This window comes from Eurytemora carolleeae, unplaced genomic scaffold (assembly GCF_000591075.1).
Source record: "Eurytemora carolleeae unplaced genomic scaffold, Eaff_2.0 scaffold755, whole genome shotgun sequence".
Classification (NCBI taxonomy): Eukaryota; Metazoa; Arthropoda; class Copepoda; order Calanoida; family Temoridae; genus Eurytemora; species Eurytemora carolleeae.
The window spans coordinates 1-20,208 of NW_019396643.1; the positions used below are offsets into that span (position 1 = coordinate 1).

General features: G+C 31.3%; 1 protein-coding gene and 1 long non-coding RNA gene across 3 annotated transcripts in view; one reads left to right on the forward strand and one right to left on the reverse strand.

Annotated features, from left to right (window-relative positions):
- Nucleotides 1-9: 9 nt before the first annotated feature.
- LOC111706772 (uncharacterized) overlaps nucleotides 10-20,208 on the forward strand; it is a 33,101-nt gene continuing 12,902 nt past the window's right edge. The window contains exons 1-9 of one of the 2 annotated variants that reach the window (XR_002766307.1): nucleotides 10-51; nucleotides 1,387-1,474; nucleotides 2,175-2,229; nucleotides 4,179-4,232; nucleotides 4,891-4,945; nucleotides 5,974-6,075; nucleotides 7,020-7,082; nucleotides 8,083-8,137; nucleotides 12,550-12,564. The gene's annotated coding sequence lies outside the window, so the exon portion shown is untranslated. Of the gene's footprint in view, nucleotides 52-1,386; nucleotides 1,475-2,174; nucleotides 2,230-4,178; nucleotides 4,233-4,890; nucleotides 4,946-5,973; nucleotides 6,076-7,019; nucleotides 7,083-8,082; nucleotides 8,138-12,549; nucleotides 12,565-20,208 lie in introns of those variants that run through there. The other variant, XR_002766306.1, reaches the window with a different exon arrangement.
- Nucleotides 7,842-8,607, reverse strand: LOC111706773 (uncharacterized). Its single transcript, XR_002766308.1, has 4 exons — nucleotides 8,471-8,607; nucleotides 8,233-8,413; nucleotides 8,088-8,158; nucleotides 7,842-8,008 (listed from the first exon to the last, which is right to left on the reverse strand). It is a non-coding gene; the product is annotated as an uncharacterized LOC111706773 (long non-coding RNA).

Below are 20,208 nucleotides of genomic sequence, written 5' to 3' on the forward strand. Positions count from 1 at the left end.
AGACGTGAGGGCGACGATATGAATAAAAAAGTTTTTTGTTTCTTTTCCCAGGTTAGCCTATTTAAATCTTTTATGAAATCTGTTTTCATCTTTGCCCACTTATAAGATCACTTTTTTTATGGTTTGTCGTTCATTAGCGTCTCCTGACATACAAAACAAGTACAAATATTTTCCCTGAAATAAAACAAATACAAATCTAAATATTTTCCCTGAAATAAAACAAATAAAAATATTTTAATAAAATGTTTTCATAAAAATATGTGAGATAAGATGATTTTAGGTTTTAATCAAATACAAAGAATATCCAATGTGTTATTGCTTTTATTGAAAATCTTATTTATCAACTTAAACTAAATAAAAATTTTATCGTAGATAACTGCTGCATTCTTTTTCTTTCTTTTTTTAATGTTTTTTTGTCAAATTTTTCTCTTTTTTTCTCTTTTACTACTACTTAAAATGTAAATGTACATATTTTATTCTTTTTCTTTTGTTTTAATTACGTTTTATTGTTTTCTTTTCTTTTATAATTTTTCTCTTTGTTTAGTTTTACAATTATTAAACGAAATCACAATTACTAATAACATTTTATAATTTACGAGTTACATATTATTACATATAACTGAATTAGATTAAATATTCTTTAACACAATAACTATCCTTACATTCTATTCAAGATTAATATAATATTTTTTTCTTGTTCTTTTTTTCTTTTTTTGTATATTCTTTTTTTCTTTTTTCTGTTATTTTTTATTCTTTTTCTATAACGTTCTCCGGGTATACATGTTTATTTTCTTGTTGCCTTTGTTTTTCCAGTTGATTTTGTAATTTTCTTGAAGGTAATGGTATTTGGTCGTTTCTTTCCCTTCTAGACCAAGTGGTTTGTGTAATTTTTCCTCCATGATCATAAGTTAGATAAGAGATATCGTCGATTTTCCGTAGTGTCCATGCTTCTGACTCTTCAGGTGCTGTTGATATATAAGTTGATGTATAACTGTAGAGGATATTCATTGATGGAGTGGTGTATTGATTAATTTATTGATTAAATAATTGATTGATTTATACACTAAATGTATCTTTGATTCAAGAATTAATAATTTTTTCACTAATTGAATAATTGATTCACTAGTTAATTGACTGATTCACTAACTGAATGATTGATTCACTAATCGAATGGTTGGTTCACTAATCGAATGATTGATTCACTAATCAAATAGTTGACTCACTAACTTAATGATTGATTCACTATCGAATGGTTGGTTCACTAATTGACTTACTGTATCAGTTTCTTTCAGACAAATAAATGAACTGAACTCTTAGTTAAGAGTTATTGAATTGTGTTCACTGTTGTGTGGTTTATTTTTAACTATAATTTAATTGGCTTTTTAGATCGGTCCAAGTATCTGTGCAAGGAGAGCACTTCTAAGCCAAACCAGGAGGAATACAATACTTTACGATTGTCCTGCAGCCACTTTAGGTATTCCATTCATAGATTACTGTATTTATTGATTGATTGATTGGTTGTCTGGTATATTGAATTTTTGATTTGAGATTGATGCTTGACATTTCTTGGTTTGATAAATGTAATGATTGAATGATAGTTATTCATTAACATAATCATTGTATGATTGAGTGCTCCAATTGAGTGATTGATTTATTTGATTATCTATGGTCTAGTTAAATCGTAGAGTCAGTTTAAGTGAGTGATCGATTGATTGATTTATTTATTTGATTGTTTGATTGATAATTGATGATTGATTAATTGGTGATTGATGATCGATTTATTAATTGTTTTGACTGTTGACTTTTGACTGTTGACTGTTGACTTTTGACTGTTGACTGTTGACTTTTGACTGTTTACGTTTTATATCTTATTATTCATTAAATAAGTTTAACAGTGTACGATTAACCGGTTACGGTTTATAGTTCACGGTTTACAGTTTACGTTTTTCGGTTTAATGTTTAATGTTTACAATTTACTGTTTACTGTATACAATTTACTATTTAACACAGTTTTAATTTTTAATTTTCAGCTTGTCTAATTTTGTTTTTTATTTATTAGGGTGTGTGTTTCCTTTGTTTTATTGGGTGTTATCACTAATGTTGTTATTTTAGGATAAAAACAATCAATTAACTTTGAATAATTTTAACTTAATTAATTAACTCTTTAATTTCAGCTTAATCATTCTGAGGTCTGGGATACTTCACGTTCTGGAGCAGTAATTTATTCAGGTATCATAATTTTCTCGTTTTCTACCATATTTTATTATGGTGATTGTCCGAGGGGTTATAGCTTACTGAAAGCTGTCTTTTTATGTACAAAAGATTTCTTTTTTATAACCATTATGAATCTGTATATATTCTCGACCTTTACTTAATTAAAGGGTTGGAGTGAGAATTTAAAGTTTTATTTTATTAAAACTGGCTTTTTATCGACAAAAGATTATCTTAATCATACAGATCTGCATATTTACTGCAACGTAGGTATAATTTTCCTTCAGATTTAGGAATGAAAATTAAGAAATTTCTAGAATCTTATAATTAATGTACTAGAGTACATACATACTAATCTGTTTTATTCATAATAATGTTTATTAAACATAAATTGAACTGACTGTTTATCAAGGTCATTTGTCGTTATCTTTTCATATCATAAGTCTTCAATTTGTACCATAGAATACAAATCATGTATGCCAGTCTGGAGGTTTTTGTTTCCATTCTTCATATTCCGTGTCCATAAACGAATTTTCCGATTCAAGCATATTTTCGATTTCCGTTATGTAGGTTTCCGTATGTAAGCTATTAACTGTATTTCCTTCCTTATTCCTTCTAATATTTTCTTCGTAATCTTGTGTAAACGTTTCCCATCTGAATATTTCTCTTATACATTTTTTTGCATTATTTACAGAAATTAAATCATTTACGAGTATTTTACCAATTAAATTCTTAGTCGTCATATGTTTTTGACCGGTTCTTAGGGAAATAATTTCGACTGTTTTTGCTTTTCTATTTTTTCGCAAAACTTGGAATAATTCTAGATGTAAGATAGATGCATCAAGTTCAGGATTTATTTTGTCTGGGAATAAAACTATATCACCTGAATGAATAGTGCCCAGTTTTATACTTAGTTTAGATTTTTTGATCTTTTCTCTGTTTTTAACATCTTTAATTTTGATGAATTTGGTCATTGTCTCATTGTTGTTATTGACGTATTCAAATATTTTTCCCGATCCCAGCATATTAAAGATATTTCGTGCGGTAGATTTATAAAAAAAATCTTCTCTCGTCATATGAGAGCCATCAACCTGAAGTTTGTTTATTTTATCCATAGCCGAATGAAGTAAGTTAGCCCAGTTTGGTTTGTACATATTAAGATCTTCATCATAAATGTACTTTTTTAATGTGTTTTTAATTTTGCCATTATTATCATCTGATGAAAATATTTCGAATGATATAACATCTGCCAATTTTACAAGTGCATTATTTAATTCTCGACTACCATCTGTACGGACACATCTAGGGAATCCTATTGTAGAAAATATAAGATTCAAATATTTTCCAAGTGTAGAACTTTCTATATTCATAAGTGGTAGTGATATGCAAAAGTTTGTATATTTATCAACTAATAGTAGAATATTACAGTAGTTGTTAGATTTGGGAAGATTGCGAATGATAGATATATTTAGTAGTTCACGGCTAGACTTAGCTATAAATTGATTTCCAGTTTTTAAAGATTTCCCTGGTATTTGCGAAAGGGAATTACATTGGCAAGTCATGCATTTATTAATGTAATTAGTTATGTAGACTTCAGCCAAAGGGTGAAAAAAATATTTTTTAAAAGTTATTTTACATTTACGTTTTGAGCAATGTAATAGCTTCTCGTGTAGATGTGGTATAACTTTCTCTAGTAGATCTGTAGGAATACATAATCTGTAATGATTATCCAAAGTTTTATATAGCATCTTATCAATAATTACAAATGGTTTCCTAGTTCTAAATAAACATTCTTCATAAATATGGCCTAAATATTTATCTCTTTTTTGCAGGAATTTAATGTTATTATCATAATTTTCATCACTATAGCCATCATAATATAAAAAATCTCTAATCAACATTTGACGCCCTTCTCGGGTAAATGTTTCGTATTTAATACTCATATAACTTAAATTTTGTTTTTCTAGATCTTTACTTGAACTACAGCCGATTGATTTTCTTGTCCTGGTGTTGGAAACGCGGTAATTTTTTATTTTTTTCTTTATTTTTTCACTAGGCAAGTTATCATTATTAGTGTTTAAAAAATAACTAACATTGTTTCGTCCAAAATTACTTTTATTTTTGTTTGTTTTCGGATTATTAATTAATGTATTAATATATGTTTTCTCCTGAGTTAGAGTATCCGAATTATCTAACCCAGTTGTCCATTTTTTTTATAATCCCATTCAAGGTCACAGTTATGTTCAAAATGAAAGCCGTTATGACATTTTTTACAGTTTGAATCATTGTATGATTCAAAATATTTACAGTTGAATTCGTGATGTCCATAATGTCTTTCCGGATTACATTTTCTACAAAATTTGTATTTATAAGGGTTGTAATCTTCCCTACAATTTCTCCCGGGTCTAAATCTAGGATAATCCTCTCTTATTTCTGAACTGTGGCTCCTTGGAAAATAACCAGTGTAATGACCGTCCATAGTCCTATATTTGTTTGTTTCCGATTCCGGTATATTACGACGCGACGTAAAATCTGGTGACATTCTTCTCTTGGTGTATCTACTTCTATTTTCTTCCTTGTAGTTATTTCCATGATATGAGTTGTATCTGTCATCCGGCCTACTGTCACCTAGGGTATGATCTTCTACGTATCCGTCTCTATTATATGTATTTTGTTTAGGCTCGGACCTGAGCTCACTTCTATCTAGACACTGAGACCTGTCATCTGTTCTATAGTAAGTATTATAATATTTACAGTTGTCATTTGCAAATAAGTATGAACAATCTTTGTTTTCTTCATGATGTATTGAATCATAACTGTCAGTTTTGTTTTGAATATTATATAAAGTTGCGTTATATAATGTTTCTTCTTGTATAGAATTTTGTTGTTTTGTATTCCGTCCATATTTCAATATTTCCGTTGGAATATTTATTTCATTTTGTTCCAGACGTATTAACATATCCTTATAATGTTCATAATTATATTCTTGATTAAGTTCCTTCTTCCTTTTGATGTCATTTACCACTTCTAAGGATAATTTATCATTAATAAACGACGTCAGTGCCACGAAGTGATAGTTTTCTCGAACTTTATGCTGATTTGGTTCTGGAAATATTTTTCGAATATAAGATTCGGCCTCAGCTAGAATTAACTGCAACGGAGTGTTTATTTCGCGTGTCAATTTACGCAAAGCTCCCCATAATAATGTTGATTTGTGAATCGGTTTAACCGATTTTATTAAACAATCTGCAATTTCATTAATGTTCATATGGGAGTACAAATCTTGATTTAAGCCCCCCAGCCTAATCAATCCCATCAATGCTAATCTTACATCTCCCTCTGTATAGCCAGATGATTTTGCTAAAGACTTTAAATCTTGCATTACTGCCTCCCAGTTAATAATCTTCTTTTCTGTGTCTATATATGATAGACATTTTTTAATTTCAGTCTGAATTCCGTAAGTAAAAGAATTTGCAACGGCAAAACCTACTCGACTTGTGTCTTTGTCATCAAGCTTAACATATTTTTGTCTTGTGTTTTCTTCTTTATATTCAGGTGTCCCATCAATCCAAGCTTTGTTCAAATAACAAATATTAGTTGTCCCAAAACTTTCTATATAATCAGCTAATTTATAGTTGCATTTATTCAAGTCGTCAAGGACAGACTCCATTGAAAAAGTTTTTATTTGAAAATCAAATTTCTTTTCATCATCTTTTTTATTCAAAGTAATCAGTTTTTTCTTGATTATTTTCAATTCTTCAGATGAATCCAGTTGTGAATTAGAAGAGCCTGATTGAGTATCACCATAAAGACGACTTCTGATAGAACCCAATATCTCATCAATCTCTTCAATGTTTTCGTCAGGTAGGTGATCTTTTAATAGAGTTAAACTCAATATATTCTCTAGTAGGTTTATTCAAGATAAAGAATCTTCTAATTCGATGTCTTTGAGTGACATTTTCGTGTTTTAATCGTACAATATTCGATATAAACAATTGTACGAAATGTCGTCTTCGAATTTAGATGAATGAAAACACGATAAAATCGATTACGTGTTTATATTTTTATGTACTGAAAACCAGAATTATCGTCATACAGAGCAATATAACTGTTGTAAATAAACAGCTCGTGTATAGTTGTATAATATTAAGAAGGATCTATCTTAAACTATATCTGATTATATTACTGATTGAATGTGAGATAAATCCATTCAATCAATGGAGAAAGTAGTCATCAAAATATTCCGTCTATTGGAATTTTACAAACTTGCAAATTGGATTAAATCTCCTTTAGTTAAACTGTGTTGTCCAAAGCTACTGAGAAGTACTTTTATTCATATTATTTTTTAAATTTTTTAATTAAAATTGAATCAGAGTTGATTTAACTTTGATGTGCAAAGCTATTCAGAGTTCAGAAATGCACCTTTTCATGTATTTAGAATAAGGTTGTCTTACTAGTTATCAACCAATCAAAAAGAGTTATTATAAAAATATAAGTAATATTTTTTAAATCACGAGGTGACGTATTTTATTTTCAAAGTTCTCTTTTTTAAATTAAAATTCAATCACAACAACCAATCAGTAAATCAAAGTTTACTTTACTTTAGTATTATGACACTTATTTTACCATACAACACAACTGTATGTATTATGTATTCTTTTTTCTTTCTTATTTTAGAAAACAAAATTCGCAACGATTTTTTAAATGTCGTTTTCCAAAAATTTAGCAAATTTCTAACTATTTATTTGGGCTTTATATTTGTTTTTCTTAAAAGTCCGCATATGAATTATGAATATTCTTTTACTTAGGTGGTAGATGGAAACAACTGGAATTTAGAAATAGAATCTGTTTATCATAAAAACTACACCCAGGTATTAGGTGTTTAATATATATTATATTCGGCCCCTTATATTCAGTTCTTTGGGTTTAGTATCTGTTTTTCTGGTCTATTTAATTTATGTTCTTAAGTGCTGCACACCAAAACTTTACTGTTTTACGACAAATTTATCAGTTTTTGCCAATTTCTCAAAACTTGAGTCAAAATATACCACTGGACTTTAGATATTAAGCATAAATTCATCAAAATTTTGCCAATTACTTCTTAAGAACCGAGCTAACAAGTTATAGCACTAAAATGTACATGTAAAGGGCTACAGATAAGAACAAGTATGCTAGATTGGTAAAATCAAACCTCAAGAAACTAGAAACTGTCTCAAAAATAAATGAGATTTTGTATTATCATTCATTTATTCATTATCTTGCATTTAAAAGCAAATATATTATCATTCATTTATCAAACATATAGATGGAAAATTATAGTTCATATATATACATGAAATATACACAGTCAAAATGTATTTTACAATAATTACAATTATGTACTTTTTGAGAAAAAGATCAATGTTAATCAATTTTTTTTTCTTCAGTTTTTAAATCATTTTCTAAGATCTAATTTCTTTTCATCATTTATTTCTTCATCAGGCGGCGAAAAATTTGGTCATGTGTCTCCGAGTTTCATTAGTTTTCTTAGGTTTAGTTTATTTATCTGGGTTATAGTTAGCTTCTGGACTATTCTGCACCAAGATAAGTTAGGGGAGGTTCCACAGGTAGGAGAAGAGCATCTTCTCACCTTAACAAGACAAGTTCAATTGATAATTTTCCCGAAATCAATTAAACAATTTAATGCAATCAATTAATCAACTTGTTGCATAATTGTGAACTAGCTCGCCTTTTATCCATTAAAAGGTTGCTGTAGTGGAGGTCCTTCCTCAGGTTAATCTTGTCTGGTTACGTTACCCTGTATAGGCACAAGATTTGATCAGGTTTTATTTCAACTTTAAATAGTTTATCTTGAAATTCCAATGTTTTCAGCTAACCTGTAGTTGATGTGCTTATTTCCCCAGAGCTTGTGCAGTAATGTCTCCAGGTATACTAAACCACTCAACTTCTAAATGGACAGTTTGTTTCTTTGAGGTTTTGTACTTTAAAGAGAATTCAGAAATATTTTGTAAAGATTTCTACCTTTTAATATTTAGCTGGGTAAAGAGTTGAGCCAGGAGGTCTTATTAAGGTTTAAGACTCCATGAGCTAAGAGGTTTTCTTAGCTTGAAAACCCACTCTTTTATCCAGGTATTCTCTGAGATAGGAGGTTTATTAGCTTAAACCCGCTCAGTTCTCTTTGTAGTCAGTAATCCTCAGACTCCTGAACCATTTATAATTAATCTCAATTTTATTCTTTACAATGTGTTTTCAACTGTACCTTTGATGTTCAGTTGAACTACTGATATCCTTGAAGGTTTCAACTGTATCTTTGATGTTCAGTTGAACTACTTATATCCTTGAAGGTTTCAACTGTACCTTTGATGTTCAGTTGAACTACAGATATCCTTGAAGGTTTCAACTGTACAATTTAATAAAATTAATTTTCAAGATTGAAAATTTTCTCTTTCAAAAACCAGATTATTTTTAAAATCTCAATTTTGTAAATTCTATTTTTAGCTAATGAAAATCTTTAAATCAAATATCTTGTATAAAGATTGAGAAATTATCATTCAAAAATTGAAGTTTGCTTTTAAAATCTCAACTTTGTAAATTCTTTAGCAAATGAAAATCTTTAAATCAAATGATCTATTTAAAGATAAGGTTCAATTTGTCAAATCTATTTAGGACAAATTTTTAAGAAGTCCGGTAGAGTTCAAAATTATTGGAGTGTCAAAGAATTTAGACTTTGTTTTCAAACTGGATTCTTTTTCTCTCTGATCTTTTCAAAATTGATAATGTCAAAATTTCACTTAAAATTGAGAAATTTGCCGTTTTCAAATTTAGTTTCTCAAATTAAAAAATTCGAAGAATTTAAACTTTGTTTTCAATCCAGATTTTCTTGTTATTTCTGATATATTTTCAAAATGATTAAAATTTGGGAAGTTTGCCTTTTTTGATATTCAGCTTTCTCAAATTAATAAAAAAGTTCAAAGAATTTTGATTTTGATCTCGGTCCAGATTTTCCTTTTTTTCTGATATATCTTTAAAATTGACAATGTCAAAATTTCAATCAAAATTTGCAAGTTGGCCTTACTAATATTTAGCTTTTTCAAAATAATAAGAAATATTTAAAGAATGTAAACTTTGCTCTCAATCCAGATATTTAGTTATCAGATAGTTTTGGATTTTAGACTCGAAGTCAGAATTATTAAAAAATTGTGCATTAATATCTATATTTGACTTTCCGGATATTCAAAGGAAAGATTAAAAATTTAAAATGTAAAACCAAAATTTAGGAATTTACAAAGAAATGATTCAAGTATCCAGACGTTTTCTATTTAAAGTATACAGGAGTTTGTACCTAAAAACTTGTATTTTCTTGAATCAACAGAGAAAAGATATTAAGTGAGTCTGTAAAATTTTAGATTTTCTCCAAAATTAGGTTTTTGAATTTAAGTATCAGAATATCTGGATTCAAAAGCTTGTATATCTTTTGATCAATAGAAAAAATTTGCAAAAACAAATCTTTAAAATTTCAGATTTTCTCCAAAAATAGGTTTTTGAATTTAAGTATCAGAATATCTGGATTCAAAAGGTTGTATCTATTTTGATCAATAGAAAAATATGCAGAAATTAATCTTTAAAATTTCAGATTTTCTCTAGAAATAAGTTTTCAGTTAAAATACAGAATATCTGGATTCAAAAGCTTGTATCGTTTTTGATCAATACAGAAAAGATGTAAAAATGAATCTGTAAAACTTCAGATTTTTACCAAAAAATTGGCTTTGAATTTAAATATCAGAATATATCAGGTCAAAAGCTTGTATCTTTTTGATTATTTGAAAAAGTATGTAAAAAGGAGTCCGTGAAATTTTGGATTTTCTCTAAAAATTAGATTTTTTGGGTTAAAATAACAGAATATCTAGATTCAAAAGCTTGTATCCTTTTTCAGCTAACAATTTTATTTTCTCTATATAAATCTTAAGCCATAATCTAAAATTTAATCTGTATTCTCTCAAAAACCGCTTTTCAACTTGAACTTGAAATTTTAGATTTTTTATTAGGAAACCAGATTTTAGTTTTTAAATCTATACAAAGCCGTTTGTTTTATAATTAGATATAGGGCAGGGATATATCAAAAATAAATATGAAACCTTTTCTAGCAAAAATATCAAAAACTTTGTATAATGTAAGTTTTAAAAGCTCAAAAATCCAGGTTGCTCAAAATTAGTTTAGATATGTTATGTATTAAAAAACGGATTTAATAGGGTTGCATGTATTCATGCGGAGCTAATAGGTTTGCATTTGTTAATGCGGAGCTAATTTATAATGTTAGTCAATTTAACGTTCTCGTTGTTCATAATATATGTGTTCCGGTTTCTGGAGTAGTATCTTAGTTTCAGGAACCCTCTGTTGGCTTCATTTCTGGAACATTTGGAACAAGTTGGTGATTTGTCTCTCGAACAGTAACTTTTGGAACAAGCTGGTTTTGTCTCTGGAATAGGAACTCTTGTAACTAGCTGTTTTGGTCTCTCGAACAGTATCTCGGGTTCTATAGTTATTTGCTGTTAACGGCAACTACAGCAATTATATTATGAACAATACGTTTTGCATACGGTTTGCGGTGTTAGTAATCGGTACGGTACGTAATTTATCGTTAATGTTATTTCTGCATTCCCGAACAGTTACTTCTGGATCAGTACTTCGTTAATGTACTTCTTCTTAGTCTGCAATAGTTTCTTCTGGAACAGAAATGTACTTCTGGATAGGCTGCAACAGTAACTTTTACTTCGGGATATCTTCTGGAACAGTTTTCTCAACAATCTGGAACAGTGCTTCTCTGCAGGATTAACTTCTGGAACAATTGTTTACGTTACGTGTATTTGACGGACGAACGGACGTACGCTCGGTAGCGTAAATATCGTGTTGATTCCGGGATTCCATATCTCGTAGTTGTTATTGGAACTGAGGTCTTCTGATGACTGATGGAATCCAGTGACTTTAAGGTTGTTGGAATCAAAAATACAGAAACTTTAATGTGACCTCGTGATGGAAACTTTATCTTCTTCTTTGTGATGGAAACCAGATCTTCGTGATGGAAACCAAATGTTCGTGATGGAAACCAAATCTTCGTGATGAAAACCAAATCTTCGCGATGGAAACTAAATCTTCGTGATGGAAACCAAATCTTCGTGATGGAAACTAAATCTTCGTGATGGAAACCAAATCTTCGTGATGGAAACTAAATCTTCGTGATGGAAACTAAATCTTCGTGATGGAAACCAAATCTTCGTGATGGAAACCAAATCTTCGTGATGATGAAAGCCTAATCTTCTCTGGGATGAAAGCTTTATCTTCTCGGTGATGAAAGCTTGATCTTCTCGGGGTGAAAGTTTAAGTTTCTTGGTGATGAAAGCTTGATCTTCTCAGTGATGAAAGTTTCAGTTTCTCGGTGATGAAAGCTTGATCTTTTCTTTGTATAATTCTGCCAAACTTCAGCAAGGGCGTATACAGAAATAAATCTAGGGGGGGGGCAAGATTTGCGCGAAGCGCAAAATTTTTTTTGCCCCCCCCCCAGGGCACTTCAGCTAGTTTGAAATACAAATTGGGGGTGCAATGAAAAAAGTAAATTCAATCCAAATTAAAAAGACAAAAAATGATCTTTTACTACCTCCAAACTCAAGCCTTCGCGGCTTTGCATCACTACTAAACAAGACTAGCATATAATATAAAGTGTGTGAGCTGTACAAATGTATGCAGACTGTGTGTTTTCTGAACCCAACTAAACTCTGTGTACTCTGTGAACTTAAAAGTTAAAATTAGGTTAGGTTGGTTAGGTTAACTTGGTTACAGCATGAGCACTGCACTGTAATTATATATATTTTAAAATTTGGATTTTTTATAATAATCATGAAAAGCAAACTTATTTTTTTGTGTTCTTCACTCTTCAGTTAAGATTTGAAAAGTGTGAAAGGCTTGCAGAATTCAAGGGGGGGGCACTGCCCCCATGCCCCCCCCCCTGTATACGCCCTTGAACTTCAGACCCCGTTGATTATCTATTTAGCTACTCCCGGAGCGACAGGGTCCAGATACATACAAAAATAAAAGGTTAACCGTGTAACCTGAGAAAATATCTCACATCGATATTTTCTTTACTATGCTATAGTCCTGTGCCGAACCAAATTTGATTTTCTAATAAATTTTCTAATAAATACTTTTAAAATTAACAATTAATATGATAGTTCTCATTTCCCAGAGACCTGCATCTTACAAGGATGAAGTGCTCAGGACTTCGTGAACCTTCATATCAATCATTTTATCAATCTGCAAGTAAAAAATATAGATAATAAAATTCAGGACGCACGACAGACTATAGGTCTTCTCAAGCCGAAGGCTTAGGTAGGAGTGATCTCTTTCTCTCTGGCATCAGATCCCTAGCTTCCCCACATGTGGTACTCTCTATGCATGGGGATCAGGATCTCATCATATGGTGATCTCATTCTCTTTATGCATCAATCCGAGCAGATTTAAAGGGCCTGTTCCTGACTATTTAGATTGAACTCATCTTATCTAAATAGCTGTACTAAGAGAATATAAACTTTACTATGGTTTACCCATACTTAGAATTGATAGTACACAAACATCGTCTTGGTTATCTAAATAGGTCGAGTATTCATTTTCATTAGTTTTCGGAAATTTGAATCCCGAGGTCATAACTGCCCATTTTGACCTCCAAAAATGGTCTTTTCGGGGGGAGCATTTCCAGAGTAAAAGTCGATAAAAAAACTATAACCAACATTTTATTAAACATGACGAGGACAGCAATTCCCAATTTTGAACTTTTTGAAAAATCAAAATTATAATACGAGTTCTTTTTATATTAAATCTCTTAACCGTTTTCAAGACAATGTTAAGTTTACAAAATAAATCATTGAAAACAAAAATCTTATGAAGACTAAATTAACTTCTGAATTATTTCAAGAATATAAGTTTCCACATTTACTCTGTTAAATTAGAGAATTTCAATGATTTATTTTCAAGCATTTTAAACAAACTGTTTCCCGCATTTCTATAGTTAATTCTATACTGTAACAAATGATATTAATATTTTGATTTCTAAATGCTGTAATAATTTTTAAATTATAAAAGAACAGTTTGTTTTTATTTCCTATTTTGCTTATATTTTACCTTATTATAAAATCTTTTTTTGTTACGTAAGTGCGGAAATGCTTGAAAATTGACATTGATATGAATTCCGGTAATTGTCTCAAAACCAGGATATGTTCCGAAAACGCGACATGATGAGCTCAAATCCAGTAATTGTTTCAAAATAGGGATATGTTCGAAAATGAAATCAAGAATCATCAAAAACATATTCTCACACCTTATTAATAGTTTAAAATTGACATTTATTGTTTCAATATATAGTTTTAGCCATTCTTTATAAAATGTGGTGTAATTTTGTTCTATTCGTCCCGGATTTAAAGAAATATACTCTTGAAAAAATAACTTTGCAGAATTGGCCCATTTCTAACAAACAGACCCTGTGCAGTGTAAACAGACCTTGTGCAGTGTAAACAGACCCTTTTCAATTGATTAATTCATTGATTTTTAAGCTAAATATGTATTTAGTAAAACTATTTGTTTTATAACAACATAAAAAGCCATATGATTACAAATTATCGTCTTCATATTCCACAGTTTTATGGGTCTCACTGTAATTATTATTATGGCTTATTTAGAAATCTTTCATCTATACAATAAAAGAAGACATTTGTACGTACAAATATATGTTTTTGTGGACAGTCATGGGTAGCCTGGGGGCGACATAGGCTAAAAAAATTGGATTTTTTTCTTCAACATTTTTTTTTCCATGGGCAACGCCGGCCCGGGGCGGGACCTTCACCTAGTAACTTTATAAATTGTGAAATGTTTCGTAATCATTAGACTCAATCAGTTCTGAGTTAAGTCGGCTGAAAAATTGACAGAAATCATATTTTTGTTCCGCGGGTTTCTCAAAGCGAGGAAATCCCAGAACTAATCACTAACTATTTACAAGACAAGCTAATTACTGTTTGATTCACTTCGAAGAGACATAATGAACCAATACTACCTGATTAGGAAGATGTGTTCACAATTATATAAGATATTGACATTGTAATTTCTAAAATTCTGATGCAAAAACTACTGCAGCGGTTTCCAAAACTCCTTCAACGTAGAGTTTAGGAGCAAGCGCGCTCAGAAGCTTTAAAATCTTTATGTCCAGGGCTCCAAAATTACATAATATCCTACAATTAAAGGAATTCTAGGGGAGGGGGGGGGGTGGGTGTCGAGTATCCCTTCTTTAATTTCACCCTTGTTGATCATCGTCATCCCATCAATCAATCAATAACAAGTGTCTTGTTCTGTTTGTACATTACTCTCACTTTCTATATTTACCAGAATCTTTCAATTTGTCCGATTCAGTTGACGAGACATTTCTCCGGACCTACTTTCATTTTCCTTTCTCTACGTAATGCATTGTGCAGTGTTTGGAACTAGAGTGGCACAATGCACACACATTTTTATACAGGGTGAGGGATGGATTTTCAGAAAGGATTTTAAAATGAAATATTAAATTTAACCATAACTGAGAGTTTGGGGGGGGGGGGGCCCCCTTCCAACCCTTGGAAGCCCCTGGAGCAATGAAACCATTGCATTCTTGGTGAAGACTAGAGATAACTAATCGTGTTGGTTAATGGTTAACCATTCCATGCAGATTGTTTAAGAACTCCTTTTATTTTCAAACTTTAATGTTTTCTTAAAGATCGTTAAAAAAATCAACTGAAATGTAAATTAATTTCTATTCCATCCCCTAAGACCCCCGGGCAGTGGCGGATATAAGGGGGGTTATTGGGGTTATTTACCCCCNAAATTCAGTTTTTAGTACAGATCTTTGTAGTTAATGTAAAATGAATGACTTTAATGAAGGGTATAAAACAAGGTGAAAGCTGAAAGGTATGTAATGAAGCCTTTATTAGATTGAGTTTGTAAATCCCAGAAATGAGTGGAAAATGCAAAGCAAACCCAATTAAAACCAATAATTTGATATACATCATGATATTTTTCTAGGGGGGGGTAAAAAAATTTCTAGGGGGGGGTAAAAAAAATTTCGGCGCGCTTCGCGCGCTAAACTGAAAATTTTTACCCCCCCCTACAGAATCCTTATATCCGCCCCTGCCCCCGGGCCAAGGAATTATTGACCTCTTTCTCTTGTACTTTCTGTCCTAAAATTTATAGGGTTTCCCTACTTAAATCCTTAACTATAAATGCAGCAATTATTTTTTAGGCCTCATTATCATTATTAGCATACAAGGGCACATTATAAAAAGGACCGTATATGTATGTAAAAAAACCTCGCCATGAGAAAAGCGTTTTAATTTTATAAAAATTATTTGTATAAAAAAAATCAGTTAATAAGTCTTTTTAAGTTTTCATTTCATTATTTTCAGAATTTTTATTAAAATTTAATTTTTATTTTTTTATTTATAATTAACAAATTTAATCATCTGACGTAAAGTTTATATTACAGTTTAGGAAACTACGGATGCATAATTTATGTTTATTGCATTACTACTCAACCAAATGTCTTCGTGAAATTACTACAATTAAAATATCATAAAAATAAATATATTCTTAGAACAATTTAATGACACATGACATACAGTGAATAATTGAATTGAATTGAATATGTGCTATACAAACTTAAATTTTCGAATCCCAATATCTTCGCAACCTGATCGTGCAAACCTTTGATATTTCAAACGTATTATTTGATCATAATTCATATTTTGAAATATCTAAGGTCTGCATTTGGGTTGCAAAGATAATTGTATTAAAAAATAGAGTTTTTGACAAAGACTCAGTTCCTTTGAAAATTAAATTTTGTCAGGCATTTATTGTTAACCAGATCTTCTGATCTGAAATGTATAAAACTTCAGTAATATCTTAAACACCGTAACGGGAAATAACTTGACTCGTTTGTGGTTCGTTTCCTGCACAGACCTTTTTAACACTTTTCAGATTTTTGTTGAACTTTTCAAAAACCCAAAAAGCCAAAAAGTTTTGAAATAAAGTACCAAGTTCTTGCCAACGAAAAAATGTTTTTCTTTCTTCATATAACAACCCAATTTCCTACCCCCCCCCCCCACTCCTTGGAGATCTCTATAAAGAAAACCACAGAATCACTTAATAGTGAGCATTTCCCATTAACACGTAGTAACCGTAGGACCCTGAGAAGGTCGAGATCTGATCCTGGTTTAACTAAGATCCGTATCATACTCTCAACAGGAGGAAATAAATATCATTGTACAAAGGTTGTCTAAAAATACGATGTATAGAGTGTATTTCATACCATCAGTTGTTAGTAATGGTCGTTAGATTTCGTACGTTTACTTAATCACTTTTTAGGTCTTTGGACCCAAAGGTTCCACACAGTTTTAAAATAGTATTTTCTAAATATTTGGTTTTCTTACACTATAAAAAAAAGAAAACATATATTTGCAGAAGATCCATAGTTTGTTCATGAAAACATTTCTCTCAGGGTTAAAATTTTACTATACTAGCCTTTGAGGGCGCTTCGCGCCCATCTTCTAAATTAATTGTGAACATGTTCTCTTTGTGTACATCGTAAATCAAAACAAAAATAATTCGCGGATTTTCACAAAAAATTTCGTGGATTTTCAAAATTTTAAAAAATTGAATGAAGATCGAATTTTGATGGAGACAAATATTTAAAATTTTGATCATTCATAAACCTTCCCTGGGGTCCCTAGATGTCCCACAAAAAATTTGGGCCCGATCGGTTCAGCCATTTTGACGTTTATTGGATACAAACAAACATACAAACAGACAAACAAACAGACAGACAAGCCAAATTTATATATAGAAGCGTAAGAAAAGTTTAGAAAAGAGTTTTGAAATTTGTGAAACTTTTCAAGATTTTGTGAAACCTTTTATAAGTTAAAAAAACCTTTAAAGTCTTAAAAGAAGAACGAAATCCAATGTCAAACACTGTCAGTTGCTCGACTTTACGTTAAACGTTCTGAACAAGTTGAACTCCAAACCCTGTACATCCTCTAATAAACTAAGTTTAAAATGATTTCTTCGCTGATTCTAAAATTTGGACGCCCGGGTTTTCAAGTTTCAACTCATTATTAGTGCATTTTAGTAGCAATTAGAGTCATTCTCGGAACAATCCTTGTTTGCTTGTCATGTCATGACCGCGGGGTTTAATTCAATAATTCATTCTTTAAATTGTTTTTATTTCAAAGTGTTGTCCTTCATTGGAATCCACCCCATGTTGGTTTTAATGACAATACGAATTCGAGGGTTAAAATAACTATTCGGTTTAACGTAAATAATTTACTCTGAGAGATGTAGAGTAGCTACTCTGAGAGATGTAGAGCAGCTTCTCTGAGAGATGTAAAGCAGCTTCTCTGAGAGATGTAGAGCAGATTCTCTGAGAGATGTAGAGTAGCCTCTCTGAGAGATGTAGAGTAGCTTCTCTAAGAGATGTAGAGCAGCTTCTCTGAGAAATTAGAGTAGCTTCTCTGAGAGATGTAGAGTATCTTCTCTGAGAGATGTAGAGTAAATTCTCTGAGAGATGTTGAGTAGCTTCTCAGAGAGATTTAGAGTAGCTTCTCTGAGAGATGTAGAGTAGCTTCTCTAAGAGATGTAGAGTAGCTTATCTGAGAGATGGATGTAGAGCAGCTTCTCTGAGAGAAGTAGAGTATATTCTCTGAGGGATGTAGAGTAGCTTCTTTGAGGGATGTAGATTAGTTTCTCTGAGAGATGCAGAGTAGCTAATCTGAGAGATGTAGAGCAGCTTCTTTGAGAGATGTGAGTAGCTTCTATTAGAGAAGTAGAGTATCTTCTCTGAGAGATGTAAAGTAGCTTCTCTGAGAGATGTAGAGTATCTTCTCTGAGAGATGTACAGTAGCTTCTCTACAAGATGTAGAGTATCTTCTCTGAGAAATGTAGAGTATCTTCTCTGAGAGATGTAGACTGTAGAGTATCTTCTCTGAGAGATGTAGAGTAGCTTCTGTAAAAGATGTAGAGTATCTTCTCTAAAAGATGTAGAGTATCTTCTCTGAGAGATGTAGTGTGGCTTCTCTGAGAGATGTAAAGCAGCTTCTCTGAGATATTTAGAGTAGCTTCTCTGAGATATTTAGAGTAGCACCTATGAGAAATGAAGAAAAGCTCCAATGAGAGGTGTAGAGTAGCTTCTCTGAGAATCGTAGAGCAGCTCCCCTATTTCACTGAAAGTTGACCATAATTGGGTTTCCTGAATTAAAAAAAAAACATAAATCTAATTTACTGGACGACCTTGAAAAAATACAATTTATTGTGAGAAACACTACACATATCTATGGACAGACCTTGAAAGGTTTTTTCCTTTTCAAAAATTAGTTGCCTAAAACTATAACTTTGTAATTCTTTTTCCAAGTTTGAAAGATCAAAAGATGCAAAAATACTAGTTAGTTCCTTCTCCTGAGTGGTACATGTTGGCACATGTTAACGTTTTTAAACAATCATTTTCATTATGAATAGATGTAAAACACATATATACATATATCCTTTGTTTGGGTGTCTGTTTGTTTGTATCCAATGAACGTCAAAACGGCTGAACCGATCGGGTCAAGGAAGGTTTAAGAAATATCAAATTCAAAAACTGTTGCCTATAAGCTTAATTTGCGAAGCTCCCTAAGAGCCTTGATGTGTAGATTCATATTTCGAGGATCCTTGTGTCCACTGTAGATTCATATTTCGAGAATCCTTGTGTCCACTGTGGATAAATATTTCGAGAATCCTTGTGTCCACTGTAGATTCATATTTCGAGAATCCTTATGTCCACTGTGGATAAATATTTCGAGAATCCTTGTGTCCACTGTAGATTCATATTTCGAGAGTCCTTGTGTCCACTGTAGATTCATATTTCGAGAATCCTTGTGTCCACTGTAGATTCATATTTCGAGAATCCTTGTGTCCACTGTAGATAAATATTTCGAGAATCCTTGTGTCCACTGTGGATAAATATTTCGAGAATCCTTGTTTCCACTGTAGATAAATATTTCGAGAATCCTTGTGTCCACTGTGGATTCATATTTCGAGAATCCTTGTGTCCGCAGTAGATTCATATTTCGAGAATCCTTGTGTCCACTGTGGATAAATATTTCAACACAAAACAACAAAGTTTAAAAATTCAAGGATCCCTGCAATCCATCCATCCATATATGTCAGGGTTGGTTTAAGATAATCACTCTGGTTGTTGCTAATGACGACATGGTTGAATTTCAGTTTTTCTATGTTGATTTTACCTCATTATACATTTGTTTGATGTCTTACTACAAAAATATGAAAAAATATGTCATTAATAGACTGTAAAATATACTGGCCTTAAAATACATTTTTGAATTGTAATTCCAGTTTAAAATTACCTATGCTCGTATTGAATAAAAACCAGGGTTTAACAACTGCAATAAAATTGGCAAAATAGTTGCAAAATTTACGGTTTTATGGGAAAATAAATATTAGATGTACATGTAGAAACCATCCAAGAATTCACAGCATTAAAGTATTTTGTAAAATCATTAATGTATCTCCAAGCTAGTAGGATGTTTGTAAATGAAAGTTTGTGTTCCCATGATTAAATGATTTCATGTTTTGAATATCTCAATCTTCGTGGTTTTTTAATGCCACTTTTTTCAAAAATCTGCCAAGATCCCAAAGAAACCGTAAATATATAAAGGGATTGAGTCTTTGCAACAAACACCGATTGTATAATCCCTATATCTTTGCAACCCAATGTCGTACGCCTGAGATATTTCAAACTAAGAATTTTTAGCTAAAAAAATCTTAGCTTGAACTATCAAAAGTTTACACATTGAGGTTGCAAAGAAATAAGAATTAGAAAATTTGAGGCTGGTGTGAAGACTCAATTCTTTAACTAGTATTATAAGCCCCAGAGCTCTTGAT